Here is a 20337-nt window from a genome sequence, read left to right on the forward strand (position 1 = left end):
ATAGGGAAGTTAGTTTAACAACATGACTTGCCAAGGAATAATTTCACTCTAAATACTTTTTACACAAAATGGTGACTCACAGATCTGGGAGTAAGGAAAAGGGAAAAGTTCTGGGAAGCTAAACAGACTTCACCTTTTACATATTTCGGAGCTGAACTGGTAAGCATGATACATTTTCCTAGCTGGGTATTTGATTCCATGAAAGATACTTCTGTTTTACGAGCATAAGAAATGAGAGCAAGAGAAAGAGGGATGGAGGGAGAGGAGATGAAATGGATATCTTATCCCTAATAAATAGATAATTACTGTATCTACAACTACAGATCATCTTTTAAAAAGATCTCTATGGGTCCCCTGGGTAGCTCAGTTGGTTAAGCAGCTGGCTCTTGATTTTGGCTCAGGTCATGATCTCGGGATCCTGGGATCGAGCCCAGTGTCTCGTCCCCCAAGATCTTATTCTTTACTTGAGATTCTCTCTCTTCCTCTCCCTCTGCCCCTCCCCCTGCTTGAACTCTCTCTCTCAAATAAATAAATAAATAAATAAATAAATAAATAAATAAATCTTTAAAAAAAATAGATCTCTGATTTTAGTAACAAATAAAATACTTAACTTGGAATTCTAATCATTTTTCTTATAATCATCTATGAAAGGTCATCAATACACAAGTCATTTCTCTCTTTCCAGTTGCTAAGGCTGAAAAGTGTTCTCTTGGAATTCTGCTTCATTTCCATTGAACCACAGTCCAAGATTGTTGCCTTTGGTTGATGCTGAAAATATATTAATTCCAAGTGAGATACAGATCCTTCTGTAGGTAAGTGATGCTTCATTAGGTCCTGAGAAATTATTGGTCCCAAAAATTTAAGGTGGAAATGCCTTTCTTACAATGCTTCACTTTCCTTGCTTTTTCCCCCAGTACCCAAAGCCAGAGTAGATCATGTCTTCCCCCACTCCCACAGGGTCACATTTGATCCTCAGGCTATTTCAATTCACACTACACACCTCTGAGTCATCAATCAGACAGATGCCCAAGTGACATCTTGATTTTAAAAACAAATTTTGTGAGACCTAGATGACTAACAAAAGGATATGTTTTAAAATTCTGGTACATTCAACAATGTATTTTAAAATAATGTTGAGCACATTAATCAATGACATGAAAATCAGTTTATAATATAGTGTTAGATGGAAAAAGCAGTTACCAAATACTATGCATAAAAAGTACTTATGTAGTTATAAATAGAATATATGCACATACAGAATTACAGATATCTGAAAAATTGTACCAAATTAATGGTGATTATCTCTTGGTGGTGGAATTGTAATTTTTTATTTTTACTTATTTCAGCCCTACTTTTACTCATTTTTCCATGTAGAAATTATGAAGTTGGTAACAAGATTTCATGTGGCAACTTCAGTGAGAGAATATTAATAGCCATTGTATCAACCTGATGATAAAGCTTTCTCTTTGACTCCCTAGTTTGATTGCTCTTCCTTCAGAAAGCCCATTTCATAGGCATTTAGTCATCATAGGGTGAGTAAGGGTAAAAGGTCAAAATAAATATTCTCATCCTTCCAACTGGACTCTTCACTTCTCATCTCTCCCTAGCAAACACATTGTTGATATAACTGATAATCGGAAGAATTGGAACTGCAAGAATCTCCAAAGAGAACTAACATGTATTGACATGTTTACTAACTCACTAATATGTATACTAACATGTATATTGTAATATATTCCATGTGTTTTATATGCAGTTTCTATGGATTAGAGACTTTAAGGAACGTGCTCAAGGTCACCTAGTTAAGTGGCAGAGCTTGGATTCAAACACAATTCTAATTGACTGAAGACCCCACACCTTTCCTCCAATAGGTACCAACCTCCCCAAAATATTTCTTGCATACCTACTTCATGTCAGACACTTTACATACATTCATCTGATCCTCAAGATAACCTTGATAGATAGCTATAATTATCTTCAATTTACAAATGAGGACACTGGTGTTCAGAGAGTTTAAACAATTTCCCCCAGGCCATGCTAGTGTTGTAAGCTCTACTCAGATTTTAATACTTCAAAGCTGATCCTACTACACCAATGTATTTGCTAGGGTTGTTGTAACAAAATACCATAGACTAGGTGACTTTGTTGTAACAAAATACCATAGACTAGGTGACTTGAACAACAGAAATTAAATTTCTCACTGTTCTGGAAGCTGGAAAACCAAGATCAAGGTGTTGGCAGGTTGGGTTTCTCCTGAGGCTGGTCTCATTGGCTCATGGATTGCTGTTTTCTTGTGGTATCCTCATGGTCTTCCCTGTGAGCACATCCCTAGTGTCTCCCTGAATGTCTAAATTTCCTCCTCTTCTTTCTTTCCGGGGCAATACATATTTATTGATTTTTTTCTGTGTATCATGTTCAGTGCTAGGCATCAGTGATAGGAGAGGAGTGGGGATTCAAAAATGAATAGCACATGGTTCCTTGTTCCAAAAGACTTACAATCTAATAGATAATTTTGTCTAGTTTATTGAGAAATAATTGACATACACCACTGTATAATTTTAAGGTGTACAGCATGATGGTTTGATTTAAATATATCATGAAATGATTATAATAGGTTCAGCTAACATCTATCTTCTCATATAGGTATGTGTGTACACAATAAAAGAAAAGAAAAAAGAAACAAAAATATCCTTGTGATGAGAACTCATGGGATTTTCTTCCTTATGCACTTATCCATTTATCACAGAGCAGTGTTATCTAGTCCTCATGTTGCAAATGACACCCCCAGTGTTTCTTCTAACCTGTGAAACTGGTAAATGTTGATCACCTTCTGCCAATTCCCCCTCCTCCTTCTCTTCACTTCTGATAATCACAAGTCTGATCTCTTTCTCTATGAGTTTGGTTTGGATTCCACATAAGGTGAGATCATACAGTATTTGTCTTTCTCTCTCTGACTTACTTCATTTCTCATTGATGTCTTCAGGGCCCATCCATGTTGTTGCAAGTGGTAGGATTTCCTCATTTTTTTTATGGCTGAATAATGTTCCACTGTGTGTGTGTGTGTGTGTGTGTGTGGCACAACTTCTTTATCCATTCATCCATCAATGGACACTTAGGTTGTTTCCATGTCTTGGCTATTATACATAATGCTGCTATAAACACAGGGGTGCAGTGCATTGTTGGTGGGATTGTAAATTGGCACAGCCGCTGTGGAAAGCAGTATGGAGAATTCTCAAAAAATCTCAAAAAAGTAGAACTATCATATTATCCAGCAATTCCACTCTGGGGAATATATACAAAGGAAATGAAAACACTTAACCCGAAAAGATATCTGCACTCCCATATTCAAATATCCTCTTCTTATAAGGACACCAACAAAATTAGATTAGTGCCCACCCATATGACCTTAATTACTTCTTTAAAGTCCCTGTCTCCAACTGCAGTCACACTCTGTGGTACTGGAGTTAAGACTTGAATATATGAATTTGGTGGTGGGGGAGGGGGAGAGGGTTGCACAATTCAGCCCATAACAATCACCCTACAAGATCATAATACAGATCTTTTATAGACTGTTTTCAGTTCAGGTTTCTACCTGTTCCAAGGACTGTAAGCTTCTTAATCTATATGTGTACATAATTCCAACATGCATTACATATAAAAGTTTATAAATACACTCATTGTAGAAAAGAGTGAATAGAAGGGCTAGAGGCAGGAGGAAAGAATATTTAGCAGCAGCCTAGCTCACTGTGCTGAAAAGGAAGCGATTACACCCATGCTTACAATGGTGTATTGTTCCAGCTTCCAGAGGGAATAGCAGAAATACAGGGCCAATCCTTGCCCTGTATTGCAGAAAGCTCAATCTATGCCCTGGGGTTGGGTGGGGTGATGCTTTAGGGATGTTCATGGCTTCCAGACATACCACCTCCTCACATCCTGTGGGGGAAACTACAGATGAATGAGTCAGCGACTAAGTTGGGAATCAGCCCAGAACTCCTAGAACAGTAGATTCAACATGTAAAAAATGAGAATAATCCCCCACAATCATTTCACCATGAATCAGTTTATTCTAAAGATATGATTCATTCAAGATAAAGCCAAATCCTCCATCTACACACTTTTTGAGCCATTAGTAAAAAAACACATATGTAAAAATATATATATGTTTAGGACATTTCTCTTCTTTATACTTCTGGCAAATATAGAAAGAACACAGGAATTCAACTCAGGAGAGAGAAGAAGAGAAAGAAAGAGACGAACCATGAGAGACTATGGACTCTGAGAAACAAACTGAGGGTTCTAGAAGGGAGGGGTGGGGGGATGGGTTGGCCTGGTGATGGGTATTAAAGAGGGCACGTTCTGCATGGAGCACTGGGTGTTATACACAAACAATGAATCATGGAACACTACATCAAAAACTAATGATGTAATGTATGGTGATTAACATAACATAATAAAATAAAAAAAATAAAAAAATAATAAAAAAGAGTATAAATATTCATAAAAAAAGAAAGAAAGAAATACAGAGCTATACACATGCACATATACAAACTCACATATATACATATCACAAGATGTGTAAAACTAATCAATGATCAATGTATTGATTGTATAGATACACAGTTACTAAGGAAACTGTTTTGAAATCTAGACCATCGACACTACTTAACTTCATAAGACATTTTTCCATTCTTTTTCCCCTTGTTTAGTGTAGACTTCATTTAAGAAATCAATTACTAAACAGACTTCTAAAATCAAGAGGAATGTCAACAAAATTATGTAGCTAACAAAAAGGTCAGCATGTTTCTGTTTGTTTATATTTGTCCTAATGGTGAATTTAATTGTTTCACTAAACTGGCTTGTCATTAGAATATTTGTTAATATAATACAAATTAATTCAAAAGGATTTGGATAAGATTTCCAGAGAAAAAAGCTCAACTTGAAGCAATGTAGCTAGATGGTCCAAATAGTTGATGTCACTCTCTACTTTCTACTCAAGAAAAAAATAAAAAAGCTTTCTTTTGTTAAGTACATGATTTTATGCCAACAAAACATTGTTTTCAGCCTTGCAATGATTTAGTTTCCAATGTAGGATTGCAGCCACTTACTTTCCATAGAGCTAGGAACATAATGAGAGGATTCATACTTTGGGACATTCACTCAGGTTATTACATTTTAGCCTTGGATCAGAGGGTCGCTCATTCTCCTGTATGTGTGCTTTTTTTTTTTTTAAGATTTTTTTTTTTAATTTTTTATTTGACAGAGAGATAGAGAGAACAGGTAGGCAGAGAGGCAGGCAGAGGGAGAGGGAGAGGCAGGCTCCCCGCCGAGCAGGAAGCCCGATGCGGGGCTCGATCCCAGGGACCCTGGGATCATGACCTGAGCCGAAGGCAGCCGCTTAACCGACTGAGCCACCCAGGTGCCCCTATGTGTGGTTGTTTTTTTTTTAACATTTTTTTTTATTCTTATGTTAATCCCCATACATTACATCCTTAGTTTTAGATGAAGTGTTCCATGATTCATTGTTTGTGCATAACACCCAGTGCTCCATGCAGAATGTGCCCCCCTCAATACCCACCACCAGGCTAACCCATCCTCCCAACCCCCTCCCCTCTAGAACTCTGTTTGTTTTTCAGAGTCCATCGTCTCTCATGGTTCGTCTCCCCCTCCGATTTCCCCCGCTTCATTCTTCCCCTCCCGCTACCTTCTTCTTCTTCTTTTTTTTTTTTCTTAACATACATTGCATTATTTGTTTCAGAGGTACCGATCTGAGATTCAACAGTCTTGCACAATTCACAGTGCTTACCAGAGCACATACCCTCCCCAGTGTGTATCACCCAGTCACCCCATCCCTCCCACCCCACCCCCCACTCCAACAACTATGTGTGGTTTTGATTCCTGTTTCAGTGAACAAGACTGAAAAAGAATCCTGGAAGCAGCCTAATACCTCCAGCATTCTAACAGCTGATGAGCTGGATTGAAAGCCCAATCATAAAGCCCTCAAACAAGATACCCTAACCAACTGGGTCATGGATTCTCTGTCCACTGCCAGTCATTAACTTCGGCTACAAAAACTTGGAGGGAAGAGGCTTCAGCCAGCTCGTCAGTTTCAACAAGTTATGTAATTAGCATGGCTGCCTGAATTTTAAACGTTTTTTTAAAAAGATTTATTTATTTATTTATTTTAGAGAGAGAGAGAGTGAGCACGGTGGGGAGGGCAGAGGGAGAAGGAGAGAGAGAATCTTAAGCAGACTCCCCACTGAGCACATAGCCTACCTCAGGGCTTGATCTCATGTCCCCCTGAGCCAAAATCAAGAGTTGGATGCTTAACCAATTGAGCCACCCAGGTGCCCCTAGACTTGTAACTGCAGTGCCAAATTTAATTTTTCCTTGAGTCAAATATTTAATCACATAGTTTCTTTAGGTCTCCTTGACCTTGGAAGATTTAAGGAATAGATTATATGAGGGAGGAAAATAAAGTGGGGAGCATTACCCCAAATTTAGAAATACCTCTGTATCTTTTGGGGACTAGAAGAAAGGTCACAAAACGACAGCATGGCATACAATTTAAAAAAAATAATAAAATGGTGAAGCTGGTTCTGAAGTTTGTCATTTGCATCTTTAGGGTCCCCTTTCTGCTTTTCCTTCCTTCTCTGACATTCCGTAGGTTCCCTTATGCTTTTCTAACTTATTGTTGTAACAGTAGTGACTTGCTGTTTTATAACTCTTTCCCACCGTTTTTGGAGTTCAGTGCCTGTCCCTCCTCACTGAGGAGCTGATAGAACCCTCGGTAGGGTATGGTCAAGGCCATGCCGCCCTGCTGATTCCTTTTTAGCTCACCTTCTTCCAAGGTCACTCCTGTTCTTGGTCATCTGTCAGTGTCTTCCGTATCCCATGCTAATCCCTGGAAAGAAGAATCACTTCCCTGCCAAACAGTGGACACGTTACAGACGTGGATTCTCAGTCTGTAACCAATTGTTCAAAATTTAGACATAAACATACAGAGTTTTCATCAGCTGTGTTTCTGTAAGGGCCCAACTGCCTCCCCACTCATTTTGTGCTTCACATATTCCTGCCAGAGCCAAAGGTTTTACATTACTCTAATCTGGGAGAATGCCTTCTTTATCTTTTCTTCTGTGCTGGGTGGAGTTTTATAGGCTCCTCGAATCCATGGTGGGGAGAATACAACTTCCAGGCTGAAATATTCCCTAAAATGGTCTCTCTGGCTGTTCTCTGGCAACCCTTGTGTTTGTTGTTTCTCTAAGGAGATGCTGTTTCATTGATTCTTACTCACAGTGTATTATGCTCTCTTACTAAGATTTAGATTTAGCTAACCCACAAAAATGAAACCTACTTTAAATAGCTGGAGAGAATTCAGCCAGCTCCTTTCCTTCACTCCTGTTTTCCTATCTCACCCCTCTGTGTTAAGATGTCTGCAGTATAAAGCCCATTGGAATTGTGTGTCCATGGCCCACATTTTGTGCCACAAATCTTGGCCTTCTCCACATCTCCTTGGGCTGCTTCAGCCAGCGAAAATGGTCATGCCATCTTCCTCCCCAAGCAACCCACTGCTGTAGGGCTCAGAATTCTGGAATGGGGGCATGATTCAAACAAGGAGCAGATTGACTGGGTAGAACACTTGAACAGAGCAGAGAACTTGAATTTTGGAATTCAGATTATTGCAAGGTCCAGAATCTGTGTGAATATGTATGAATGCGGGTGAGTAGGATGATGACATAAGTAATTTATTGATCTATATGAACAAGGAAAGCTGTTAACATTAATATTGATTATAAATAATGGATAAGTGGGAAGAAAAACCTTAAAATTTTGATTTGTCTTAGTTGTTACAAAGTGTATCTGCTACACTAGAATTTCTAGCATGTTTAATATTAATTGAGTACTTTCCTTCCTAAAACCCAATTCTTCACAATTCCTACTGCGCTAGTTTTCTTCAGCCTCTCCTGCTTGGTCTGTTTCACTCATTCCTCCCCTTCTCTCAACCAAAAAATACTGGCATGATTAAGATTCCTTTCTGGTCCCTCTTTCTTCTTTGTTATTTGCATTCTGAGTGAAAATAAATTCTATTCACATAGATTTAAATACTTTCTAGATACTGGAAATCCCCAAATTTATATTCTAGTCCAGACTTTGATTCTGAGCCTCAAATTCAAACAGCCAATTGCAGGCCGTTATCTGCAGTTGGAGAACTCATCCAAAATGGAATCCTCAATATTTTCCCTAATCCCCACTCCCACCCCCATCTACCTGAACCGTCACCTGATAGTCCCTACCTTAGGAAATGGAACAATCCAGAAATCCAGTTACTAACATCAGAAGTCTGGGGGTCATCCTGAGCAAACACTGATGGTCCCACCTACAAAATACATTTTTATTCAAAAGTTCTGACCTAAATTACTGAAATATGTACCTAATTTGTATCCTTATTTCTTCGATTGAAGCACCTCTCAAATCTATTCTCCACACAGTTGCCAGATGATCAGTGCTAAATAGGAATTTTTCTCATGTCCTTCTCTTGATTAAAAACCTTTCAATAGCTTCCTATTTTATCAGAGTAAAACCCAAACTTTTTCCCATATCTTACAAAATTCCCCATGGCCCTGTCCTTCCTCCCTATTTTAGAGTACCTCACTCTTTACCTAAGTCCCATCACGCCTGCCTCTGTCTTTTCTGGTTGCCTGAAAGGTTTTTTTCTTAATTTATCCATGGTGACTCTTTCTCACCCTTTGAGTCTCTGGTTAGAAGTCATTAATTTTACTCAGTTGTGTGCTTACTCTGCAAAGGTGGGGATCCTGACTGCCCTATTACTTGTGTTCACATTGCCCAGCATGGTGCATGGCACATGGCAAGTATTCAATAAACACCATTGAATGAATGAATAAAAGAATGAGTGCCAAAATTATACAATAGATTATAGGACAATAGCAAAAACTAAAATGGTAATTAAAATTAAAAGGCAATTATTTATGTTTACTCTCATTTAGCCCAACTATGATTAAGCTTAATTTTCAACATGCTAGAAAAACCTTGTTCTTCATTCTATGTGATCCCAGTAGAACACTCTATATACCTATGACATGCATATGATTAGTATTCATGTCTGTACAGTCTGTCACAGTTAGTTAACCATGCCTGAAGGTTGTTGGCTTCCAAATCTTAGAAAGAGAAGAAATACTGATTTTATTTGGGAGAGCTTTAGATCATTTTGGCAAATGTGTGCATTTACAACTTTGGCAAAAAAAAAAATACACTTTTATTGACCTAATATCTGTACAGATCAAATGTTATAGCAAAAGTATTTATAAGCTTGTAAATATTACTATTGGTTATCCTGGGGATGGTTAAAAGAGGTCATTCCTTTTCATTCTTGATGCCAAGTCTTCCTCAGAGTGCCACTTTCTCATTTTTTTGTCCCCTATCAATTATTAGTTTGGTCCCAATTGTCATAGGCTGAAAATAACCATGCTGAATTTCATCCTCTTTTTTGTATACTGAGGGACCTCAGCATAAAACAAAGAATGTACTGTTTATAAATCTTTATTGGCTGGACACAAAGATAGCAGCTGCTAACAGTTAAGCATTGGGAGACTTTTACTTCCTTGCCCTCTCCTTTTGGTGGGTTAAATCCTCTTCTGATGAACCTACAAACAACTCAGTTGATAGAGATTTGGCACATTCTCTAAGTCTTACTTTGACTAATCTAATTTTCTGCAAAAATATGCAAACTTGCCTAGGTTTGCTTGATTAGTACATTTTGGATTTTCTTTATGAAGAATTTTTTTTATTTGATGAATGTATGGACTGTTAGCTGGTGAATGATTATAAAAGGCAATACTTTTTACTATTCTCCTTTTAGGAGAAACTCTTAAAAAAAAAAAAAGCCAGCCAACAATAGCTTTTAGTTTAAGCCTTTAGAGATATGAAAAACTTTATAAGATCATGCATATTGCTCAGGACAAGAATAAAAATGGACTGTGCTCTTCCAAAATGGAAATTTCTACTAAGGAACATTTCACCATAACCTCTAAAATTATTAATTAGTCGGCCTACTCACTCATGGCATTAACTTTTCCACTGGAAGAGAATTTCTAGCCAGGTTTCCATGAGTTAATGTAATGTTTACAGGGGATGCACATGAGAAAATGCTGTGGAATAAAATTGATTGAATGGAACTGAATCAAATGAAGTGCCATAAATAGGTCAGATTCAGGACATCATAAAGACTTCTTAAGAACTGTCAGGGTTACCATAGCCCTCACCCTTAATCCTAGCTTGACTGCTAAATAAAAATACTTTATGAACAAAGATTTTTACAAAAACATACCCAAGAAAATAATTGTGTATATTACAGGAGAGAGAAAAGTTTTTCTTAACCCTCTTAGGGTTGCTGGCTGGACCTGAAAGTTAAACTGACAAAGATATTATTAACAAAAGAATGTGTATGTGATACAGGAACCAAAGAAACCCAAAGTAACAGTTAAACCTGTGTATTTTTATGCTGGGTTGATGAAGAGTGAACAGAGTGTTAGAATAAGATAGGTTAAGGAGTATGTAGTAAGCATAGTAAACTGGGGGAAACTTAGCAAGACCTGTTTCTTAGAATCTTCCTTGGTGTCCCTTTGTCTTCAGAGATAAAGATGTTCGTTTTTCCTAAGTAGAGGGAGGTTACCTCTCACATGAGGGTTTTATGACCTATTTCAGGGAAGAAAAGTCATAGTGGGAAGGGTGTTGGTCAGAGTGATCTTCTTGCTTCTGTCATCTTCTCAAACTTCTTTAGCATAAAATATTCAATATGCCAAGGGCACTATATTTGGGGAGGTAGCGTGTCCTGAAACCCATTATTATCAAGAAGAAAACCACATATGACAGTATCCAAAGGGTCCCAGGTGATTACACATAAAGATATACACGCACAATAACAAGACAGGCATATTCCCTTCTTTAGTTTCTTTTTTCTTCATTGGAATGAAGCACTTGATTTCTTTTCATAAACAATAGAATGCTAGAGCTGGATGGAATGGTCCTTGATGTTCATTAATCCAGAAACAGAGACCAGGGAATAGAAATGATTTATCAGGTGAGGCACATCTACCTGGCAGAGGTGATGGGTTTAAAATTCCTGACCCCCAGCTCAGTGTTTTCTCAATTACATCGTGCTTTCTCTTGGCACATTTTCTGACTGAAGGAAGATGTTCAAAGAGGAACTTGAAAAGAGTAAATTGAATTGCCAGATGGATTAATAAGAATGGTTTTCCATATGTGTTCTAGGCTTTCTTCAAGGGCTTCTGTGAAAGAATTGAATCCTGATGCCTAAGGCTTCCATTGTGGGTAATGAATTGATTCCCCCTAGCCCCACCCATGCAGGTAGCCAAAGACCATCCTTGGGAGAACTGAGAAAATAGTCACTCAAATCATTTCCTGTGTTCTGTGGTTCAGCCGAGACATGCCAGTTGAGAAAGAATTGAATCCTGTAACACAGAAAACAGATGAGCAGTAGGTAGGGAATGGCAACCAGAGGTAGAAGATTTAACAAACTAAGGAAGCAGCTTGGTGTAGGGAGACAAGGTGAGAACATTGGCTTTGTGATGACCTGAATTCAGTGTAAATCCTATCCATGCCACGGTGAGAAAATGACTTCACTTCTATAAGCCCAATTTTCTTGATCTGTAAAATGGGAATAACAGAGCCTACCTCTCAAGAGCTCTTGTAAAGATCAAGTAAGATAACATATATGAAAGATTTGGACCAATAAAGATACTCAATATATTTAAGGAAGGAGTTTGATTAAAGGGGATGAACACAAGGTCTTTGGAATTGGATATACTTGGCTCATACCTGATGCCACCACTGGGTCTCCTACTAAGGTGCCTGGAGGACATTGTAGAAGCTTCATGAAATGTCAGTTTCTAGCCCTTCTCCTCCTGGTTTTACATTTTTCCATCAACTTATTAATACAGAGCAATGGTTTTCAAACTGTTGTGTGCACCAGAATCACCTTTCCATTAATTTGTTAATATACAGCAATGGCTCCCAAGCTGCTGTATATATCTGGAGGACTTGGTGAAACAGATTACTGAGCACCATCCCCAGAGTTTCTGATTCAGTGGGCCTATAGTAAGACCCTTTTGATGTCAATATAGATCTAGAGCAATTACTTTTGGGTGCTGGAGGGTGAAGTCTTCAGCTCTTTGGGCCCTTTTATGGTTTCCAGTTGAAAGCGCTATTAAAATACACCAGCTGAAACATCTTAACTTACTCTGATACTGATAATGATGACACACCTGATTTCTATTCTCAGTTTTACATTGTTTTTAGTTCTCTGTTCCTCAGCATACTGCTTTTGAATGCAGAGCTCGGTTTGAAGACAAAAAGAACAAGAAAATTACTAGGTCAATACTTACTGAACCAAATAATTCATCTCAAGTGAAAAGCATGCAACATATTTTCCAGTTCTATAATTTTCCCAGATTTCTCATTATTTCTTTTTACAGGTGAAAACTTGGGGTAATCAATTAAACAGTAAATCAAATATTGTGATCCAAATACTTTCTAACTCATCACGATTTGGGACAGACAAGTGCTGCGGACCTAGGGCCAACCTTCTCAGTGTAGGCAGTTAGTTGTGTTTGGGTCAGGGGTCAAATTCCGGTGTTCCAGTGCTAGCTGGAGGACATGCTTCGTTTGTTTTGTTTTTTACCTGACCATTTTATTTGATGCCGATTATAGACTGTTTGTGCCCCCCTGCCAAATTTCTATGTTCAAAGCCTTAATCCCCAATGTGGTTGTATTTGGAGATGGGGCATCCAAGGAATTAATCAAGGTTAAGTGATATCATAAGGGTGGGGCCCTGATCTTATAGGATTCATGTCCTTATAAAAAGAGACATGATAAAGCATGATAAAGATCTTTCCACTCTCTCTCTCTCTCTCTCTCTCTGTGGGGGGAGGGTTGGGGGGGCACAGTGGGCTTGTCTCTCCTCATGCACACACCAAGGAAAGGCCCTGTAAGGACACTGTGAGAAGGTGGCCAACTGCAAACCAGGAAGAGGGATCTCATCAGAAACCAACCATGCTGGGCACCTGGGTGGCTCAGTTGGTTGGGCGACTGCCTTCGGCTCGGGTCATGATCCCAGAGTCCTGGGATAGAGTCCCGCATCGGGCTCCCTGCTCGGCAGGAAGTCTGCTTCTCCCTCTGCCCCTCCCCCCTCTCATGCTCTCTCTATCTCATTCTCTCTCTCAAATAAATAAAAATCTTTAAAAAAAAAAAAAAGAAACCAACCATGCTGACACCCTGATCTCACACTTCCAGCCTCCAGAATCATGAGAAAATAAATTCCTGTTGTTAAAACCATACCCGGTCCATGGTAGTTGGTTATGGCAGGCCAAACAGACTACTACAAAGTTTACATGCTATCAATCCAGAGTGTTTTTAAAAACTCTGAACTGGTCGTTGTGCTGGGTATTTTCCATTTGCTCCTACAGACCCACTCTCCACCATTCTCCCTCCTCCATTTACCCTAATTGGGGTATTTCATCTGCTTTCTGTTAGAAAAACTGATGAAATGATTGTCAACATCTTAAAAATTGAGAGATTCTGCATGAAAATAAATCTGGATTGTCAGGTAGTCATGAGAAATTAGAAGATTTCACAACAATGCTGGCAACGATGGACTGGCACCTCCCTTTTAGACTGGGCGTTAGCTCTCAAGCTGGCCACAGCTCCCACTTGGCATACTTCACTCGATTACTTTACCAGGCTGGCTTCTGTGGCCATCTGAGAACATGATCCCTATTCCTCCTGAGATGATGGGAAGGGCTGAAAAGTCCAGATGCTTGGAAATCTCTATTACTGGCTGCTGTAGGTGTTGCTGGTCACAGCTCACACTTGCAACCTTCCTAGTACACTGTCCTTGGGTGATCAAAACTGCTTTGCTTGGGAGTGCCTAGGAATTTGCCTCTTTCCCAAGGCAAGACCAGCAATACATTCTAAGCTGGATACCTCTATCTTGGAAGGAGCAATCATTTATGCTAATCAGGACTGACACGTCTTCCAGAGATGGGCTGGCCTTTACAACACACAGTTCTGGTTCATTGGCTTAGTAGCCTGCATAGCATTACTTTGGAACAAGGACCCACTTTATAACCAAAGAAGTGCAATGGTGAGCACAGAACCATGGGCTCTACGGGTCATGCCACATACCACACCATCCAGAAGCTGCTGGTATGACAAAGCAGTGGAATGACCTCTTAAAGACACACAGCTGAGGCACTACTCTTTAACAGGCAGCATAGAATCTTAACTGATGGTGATTGTATTGGTCTTGTGTGCCTTATAACTAGAAAGTATGGGTCTGGTACCCAAGGGGTGGAGGTAGAAATGACCCCATTCACCATCGCCCTCTCCACCCATGATCAGCTTGAGGGAATTTTAGTCTCTGGTTCTTGGAGGGGAAATGCTTCCTCCAGGAGGTTGCAGGAAAAGTCACACCAAACCTAAAGCTTTGGCTGCTATCTGGGCACTTTTTGGGCCAGATCAATAAGCGAAGAAAGGAGTTCCTACACTGATGAGGGAATCTGACTCTGCTGCAAGGAGGTAGGACTATTTCTACTTAAGGAGGGGAAGGAGGAATGTGTATAGCACTTAGGGGATTCACTGGGCCGTCTCTTGACACTCTTGGGTTGTCTTACTATAGCCAGCCACCATGACCATGACCTAACATAGGCATGGTACTCAGAGGCTCAGGACCCTCAGGAAGGAGGGTCGGGGTCTTCTATAGATTTTCCTGCACAAGGATTCTCATCTCAGGCTTTTTTTCTAGGTTATCCTAAGACAACCTTCTACCCTAAATTATTGTCCCTCTCCCTAATACTATATTAAAACTTCCTGTCTTTCAGCTAACACCTTAAGGGGATTATGTTAGTTTGCTGAGTAGGATCTCAGGGGCATCCAGAGGAAAGAGTGGCCCACTTTATGTCACTGAACATTTTGCCTACGAGCCCTGAGGCATCTGCATATCTTGAAGGCCCTGGAGGCCTATGAAACTATAGGAACAGTTACTCCTGTTGCAAGCAAAACGAAGAACATGGTTAAGCTAATTATCCAGGAGCCTGAATGCATTCTGAATAAATAACGAAGAATAAGGTAGCTGTGTTTTGAAATCAAACTATTTAAATCACTTCTACTTCATATAGCTCTACTTCATATAGCTTGTGTAGATCTGAATCATAACCTTTTGAAATTGGCAGTAACACTTTATATATTAAGTTTTTTTAGAAGGGGGGAGGGACAGAGGGAGAAGAAGAGAGAATCTTAAGCAGGCTTCACACCCAGCATGGAGTTGGACGAAGGGCGTGATTTCAGAGCCCCAAGATCATGACCTGAGCTGAAATCAAGAGTCGGATGCTTAACTGACTGAGCCACCAAGGCACCCCTAAGCTTTTTTTTTTTTTCAGAGCCTGACAGACCTGAAAAATATGAGTTTAATTACTACACAAGAATTTTCCAAGTTAACAACTCTTAGTATAACTCTTTTTTATGCCAACTTGCAAATAAATTCCAAACTGTGATATTCTTTCTCTTCCTCACTTTCCCACTTCAGTCATTTCCCAAATATTAACTATTTCATTGAGTGAGAGTAAACTCTGGGATACAGAGAGAAATTCTTTTCTTAAACATATCTTGTTATGCTTGTCCCTCAAACTGTTGGAACAACTGGTAGTAACACTTTTGGCCTTTACAAATGGCTTTATACAAACACAAAGCACACAACAGAGAAAACGGTGGTATTTACAATGACAGGGAAATTCTAATTCTAAAAATGAAATTTCATTTTATTGGTAATAAAAGTAATAGATGTTGGTGTTTTTCCATAACAGTTACCCAAACTACTTAGTTTTAATATCAGAATGACATTTATTTTCCTCTAAGATTTCCTCTGGAAAAAAAGGCAAGCATTCCAAAAGTGTTTCTACTTTTTTCTTGAAACTATAACACATTATTTGGAAAATAAAGATGTTCAGTGTTTAATATTCAGTTTTGGAAAAGGTTTGTAAATTCTGCTTTAGAAATTATATAAAATCTCTTTAAAGTTTAATTGAAAGCATTATGCTTTCTCCAAATTTTGCTTTAATTGTAGAGGTTTTTCTCAGGGAAGTCTTGGGCTTCTTCAGCTGCGTCCATTTGGAAAGTACTGTAAACTCAATTTGATTGTTATTTGATGTGATTTTTTTTTCAATTGCCTCTCTCTGTGTGATGTTACTCAGTTTCAGAACAATTTTATTTTTCAAAACTCTCTCTCTCTTTCTCTTCCCCTCCTTCCTCTCTCCTCTTCCATTCCTGGACAATTCTATCTGAATGCTGTTCGGTGAGGCTGAACAAGTCAGTCCTGTGTTTTAAACACAGGTGGCAGCCAATAATGGCCCAGAGCAGGGTGCTAAAGCCCGAGAAGGTGAGGAGGACATCCATGCATGCAGGCACCCACAATGGGATGACGGAGCCTGAGTTGGGTGAAGAAGGGCCGCCGTGGGGGGTGAGAGCCTGAGCAGTCTGAACAGATCATTCTCGTGGGGAATGGTGGCCCAGAGCAGGGTACTGAACCCTGAGCTGAGTCAGAAGGACATCCATGCAGGCGTTAGCCCAACATGGAATGTCAAGTGAGGAGAGTGTCTACACAATTTAGAGGGTGGGAATAACTGACACAGAATTTTAGAGCCTGGACAAATTGGAACTGGTCCCCACAGTTGAGGAAGGGGGAGAGGTTCTGTAGCCCTGGCCTGGTTTGCCTCATCAAAGTCAGAGTTTGTGTCCACACAGGGTAGCCCATAACAGGGTACTGGAATCCAAACAGGTGAGGAGGAGGGCATCCACATGGGGAGTGTGTGTGGGGGGTGGGGAAGGGTGTTATTGAATTGTTTGCTAGGATTTTGTTGAGATTTTTTGTATCTATACACATCAGAAATATTGGCCTATAGTTTTCTTTTCTTGTAGTGTCCTTGATTGTGGTGATCATTTCACAATACATATATGTATGAAATCACCACACTGAACACTTTAAACTTACACAATGTTATATGTCATTTATATATCAATACATCTGGGAGACAAAAGTGCCTTGGTCACAAAAGTCAAGGAAAGACCAAAGAACTGTTCTGATTTGACATAGTCTCTGGAGATAACTAAATGCAACGTGGGATTCTGATTTGGTTTTCTATACAGAATGTTATTAGGACATTTGGCAACACTTGAATGGATTTTGAGAATTAAAGCATCATAATAAAGCAATGTTAGTTTCCTAATTTTGGTGATGACATTGTAGTTATGTAAGGGAATGTGCTTGTTTGTAGGAAATATACAATAAGGTTTTGGGTATGATAAAGTATCCTACCACCAACTTATTCCCAAATGGTACAGAGCAGGAAAAAAAAAAAAGAGAGAGAGAGAGAGAAAGAAGAAGAATTCTTAGTACTGTACCTGCAATTTTTCTGTAAATTGAAGACTGTTTCCAAGTCAGAAATTTTTTAAAAAATTATCTCTCATGACTTTTAATACAAAAGAAAAAAACATTTTCTTATAATTAGAACATGCTGTTCAAATTGCCACAATAATGGATTTTTCAGGAGGCTCTGAACAGCAAGGAGGTGAGGGAAAGATGTGAGGGAAAGATGAATAAGAAGTCCAAAGACAGTGCAGAGGACAAAACTTTCTCTTCATCCTAGTGCTGGTCATGCATACTCAGTAGAGTAAAAATATTACCCGAGGCCTCTTCCCTCTTCCTGTCTGAATTTCTCATGACAGATCAAAATGTGTTTTAAGCACTGAATGGAAAATTAATCAAACAGGATAAAAATACATAACAGAGATTTTTCCCTCTTCTATTAGTCCCCATGGTTTTTTAGTAAGGTGTGCAACTGCCTAAAACCAAAACTTGGTGCCATTCACCCAATGAATTCGAGGAACTGACTTATATGAAAAGCTGTGAGATGACCACTGAGTTTAAATCACATGGGCCCTGACAGCAAAGTGATTAAAGTCAAGAATGTAGAAAGCAGTCTCCATTCAAAGGGCTAAAAGTCTGTCCTAGCCAGAAACACATCCAATGAACGGGTCCATCGCTGCCTCTGCAGGTTTTATTCTTTGATTTTTAAAACGTTCTGATTTTTCGAAGTTTGCTCTATCATGTAATTCTTCCAATATAGTATTACATCCGGGAATCGTCAGAAAGGAAGTACTTCGCCATTTACTACAAGACATGGGCAAAGGATTTTTGAGAGGTTAGTAAGAGGCAGGGATTCTGTTCTCTCTACAGGATTCCTGTAACTTAGGATTTCCCCTCCTATCACTCACCTCCTTCAAACTCGGTGAAAGGGCACTATATGGATACACTAATAGAATTGCATAACTGATCCAAGATAGCAAAATATATTAAGCTATGATTTATACTTAATTTTATTATTTTGTTATTATATACTTATTACTATATTATTACATAGTAGATAAATTATATAATCATATCTAATCATATATAAATTATATATAAATGCATTATATTTTTTGCAAATAGAAGGGAGCAGTGTGATAGGCAATGCAAAATGGTAGATAAACTAAAAATAATACTGAAATATATTTTCATTCCACCTTCATTTGGGTGAAGTAAACATTTGATAATGCACACCACTTGAAAAATGATGAAAATGCAGGGTATGGGGTGGGAAAATGGGGAGGGAAAATGTGTGGGCAGGGTACCCAGTTGGAGAACATGGGTTCTGGATCAGACAGAACTAAGACGAAGTCTGGCTTCACCCCTAGTGGTTATCCAGCAAGTTACTTCATGTCTGCGAGCCCTAGTCTCCTCACCCATAATAGGAGTTACACTTCCTCATTCTAGCATTAAAGAGATAACGAGCAGGTAGTCTCTAAGTAGGCAACAAATGGTCACAATTTTCCAGAAAAAAACTGCCCCAGTCCAACCTCCCTTCTGATGCTGCCCACCAGCCCCAGCCCCCAATGCCCTTGCTCCAATAGTAAGGAGGACAGACAGCATTCAGCCTTGATTCGCAAAGAACTGCAACCTAGGAATAGTCCTCTTTCTCTCATCTCACTTCCCGTCACATTCACAACCCGTTTGAGTGTATCACTGACACGTAGGAATTACGGATATAAAGTTCAGAAGTTTTGATATTATAAAATACTAACACATATAAGATTTTATTTTCAAAACAGGGTTAAACTAAGGTCAGCTAGTCACTGCCACTTTTTGTTTTCTATCTGAATTCTCTCAGACCTGAGTTACATCAAAAATCCAACTTGAGGTATCAGACATCAAAGCCCTTTTCACACATACGCACCCACTTCAGCATCCCTAGCAGGAGGGTGCAGTCCAAAGAATCCTGAATTCTTTTAATCCCGGAGGGTTTACTGACTCAGCAGAAGTCCTAGAGGAACCTTGCACTTGGACCTCTCTCTTCCCACCGCTTTATCCTTAATGTCTGCTTTCCTCCTCCTCCTGAAGCTATCATGTCAGATTGTGACAGTATCTTGACCCTGTTCTTCTGCAATTTTTGTAAAATGCTTTAATTGCTGACGACTGCAATTTCTTCTCACATGTGCTTTCAAAATCTTTGCTTGTGAAATTATCTTATCTGTGAAATTGTAGCTAATCTAACTTCCTAAAACAGTCCTCTCATTCTGCCCTGTTTTGTATTTTATGTAAAGCCAAGTCAAATTCAGAACCACCCTCTTTCTAAATTTTGATTATACATGAGGATATCTTTGTAACAAGCCCTATTTATTTGGTTCATTCAACCCATTTTCTTTTTCGATCACTCAGTACAGATCTGAGTTGGGAGGTGGTCTTCTACTGAACTTGCTGTAAGTACAAAACATTTATTTCAGCCACAGAGTTTCGCTTAGCATGGAATATTGCCTTAAACATTTATCTCCTCAGCTGGTGAGGATACTCTGAGAATTTCCTAATGTTCTTGTAAATTAAGGACATCCCAAGATCTATTTCAATGAGGTGATTTTCTTACTCCATATTTGCTTAATTTCATGCGTGCAATCTAGTATCCTATTAAGGAAGATAATGTCTGTGGATGAGATAGAAGACAGTAAACAAATTGGCTTCTTAAATCTTCAGGCAGTAAACAAAGACTTCCAGTCTGAGCTCTTTACCACGAACACAAATAACCCTAAACATGCAAATCTGTGTTGGTAAGTCTGAAACTCCCATTCCCTCCAACACATAGAATGCCTGTCTTTCCCTTAGAAGTGACTGTTTAGCTGCTCATGCTATTGTTACCATGTAGTTATCCTTTACCTTCA

General features: G+C 39.1%; 1 long non-coding RNA gene across 3 annotated transcripts in view; it reads left to right on the forward strand.

Moving 5' to 3' along the window:
- The window catches only part of LOC118012069, a 20646-nt gene continuing 309 nt past the window's right edge, over positions 1–20337 (forward strand). For 2 of the 3 annotated variants that reach the window (XR_004679599.1, XR_004679600.1), the window contains exons 1-2: positions 1–159; positions 686–812. This is a non-coding gene — a long non-coding RNA (uncharacterized LOC118012069). Of the gene's footprint in view, positions 160–685; positions 813–11286; positions 11432–20337 lie in introns of those variants that run through there. The other variant, XR_004679601.1, reaches the window with a different exon arrangement.

Source organism: Mirounga leonina, unplaced genomic scaffold (assembly GCF_011800145.1).
Source record: "Mirounga leonina isolate KUSES-001 unplaced genomic scaffold, KU_Mleo_1.0 Mir_151, whole genome shotgun sequence".
NCBI lineage: Eukaryota > Metazoa > Chordata > Mammalia > Carnivora > Phocidae > Mirounga > Mirounga leonina.